Source organism: Colobus angolensis, unplaced genomic scaffold (genome assembly GCF_000951035.1).
Source record: "Colobus angolensis palliatus isolate OR3802 unplaced genomic scaffold, Cang.pa_1.0 Scaffold18, whole genome shotgun sequence".
Lineage (NCBI taxonomy): Eukaryota > Metazoa > Chordata > Mammalia > Primates > Cercopithecidae > Colobus > Colobus angolensis.
This window is the reverse complement of record NW_012114932.1, coordinates 457,516-459,134: the sequence shown is the minus strand read 5'-3', so window position 1 is coordinate 459,134 and position 1,619 is coordinate 457,516.

The window sequence follows — 1,619 nt, the reverse complement described above, 5'->3', positions numbered from 1 at the left end:
CTTTCTTTTCTTTTCTTTTGTTTTTTTTTTTTCTGTGATGGATTTTTCACTCTTGTCGCCCAGGCTGGAGTGCAGTGGCATGATCTTGGCTCACTGAGATGTGCACCTCCCGGGTTCAAGCGATTTTCATGCCTCAGCCTCCCGAGTAGCTGGGATTACAGGTGCCTGCCACCACACCTGACTAATTTTTGTATTTTTAGTAGAGACGGGGTTTCATCATGTTGGCCAGGCTGATGTCGAACTCCTGACCTCAAACGATCCACCTGCCTTGGCCTCCCAAAATGTTGGGATTATAGGCATGAGCCACTGCACCTGGCCTGACCATCCATTTTCTACCTGTTTCCTGGGCAAGCACATGCTACCAAATTCTGCTGCATTGAAAAGCAGCTCTGGTAGCCTTGGGGCACCCCTACCTGTTGGATTACGCAGAGGAAGAAGAGTGTCAAGAGAAGAAACTGGAGCACTCAGTGCCCACTCTCTCCAGAGGGTAGAGACTCCCACCTCCTGAAGAGGCAACCCAGGGGAGAAAACAGAAAACAACCCAGGGGAAAAAGTGTCATTCCATAAAATGTGGAAACTCAGTTACTGCCTTGGAAGGTCACACCTCGTAAGTGGAGCATGGGGGCAGCCACTAAATGGAAACCTTATCTTAAAAACAAGTGGCAAGGCGTGGGTATCTTATGCCTGTAATCCCAGCACTTTGGGAGGCCGAGGTGGGCAGATCACCTGAGGTCAGGATTTCAAGACCAGCCTGGCCAACACGGTGAAACCCCATCTCTACTAAAAATACAAAAAATTAGTTGGGTGCTCCTGTAATCCCAGCTGCTCAGGAGGCTGAGGCAGGAGAATCGCTTAAATCCCGGAGGCAGAGGTTGCGGTGAGCCAAGATTACGCTGCTGCACTCCAGCCTGGGTGACAGAGAGAGACTCCGTTAAAAAAAAAAAAAAAAAAGAACTAAACTGTGTTTTAAGTTAGGATTCCTAAGCCCTTGTCCTGTGCCTGGCCCTGCACCCCGTGTCTTCAGTGCTGAGGAGAATGCAGCACAGACCCTACCCTCAAGGCTCACAGTCTAAGGCCTGAATGACCATGTGCAGCTCCCTCCCTTAAAATGAAGGCTGCTATTCCCAGAAGTCAGGGGCAACCTGGAACCCAAGAGCCTTGTATCCCTGTCCAGGGCACTACATTTCACGAAGGCAAAAACAGACCAAATCCTGTGGACTTTTGGCAGTTAAGCTAAGACAGCACCTCACTGCCTCTCAGGGTCTGCAGGTCTGGGTCTTGGTGTCATTATGTTGAGAGTGGCTCACCACCATGTGTCTCCTCCAGACCAAGGAGACCTCTTGGCCATTTTGTGTTCAAGCCATGCCTCCACTGAGGGTTTCTGCCATCTGCTCTACAGAGCCAACAGGCATCCTGTAGGACAGGTCTGGTCTGACGTACAGGAGACTAGATGTGACTCTGGGCAAGTTTCCTCATCCATCCCCCATAAAGAGGGCTTTACTAGATCTATGATCTTTCTTTCTTTTCTTTCTTTTCCTCCCTTTCTTCCTTCCTTCTTTCCTTCCTTCCTTCCTTCCTTCCTTCCTTCCTTCCTTCCTTCCTTCCTTCCTTCCTTCCTT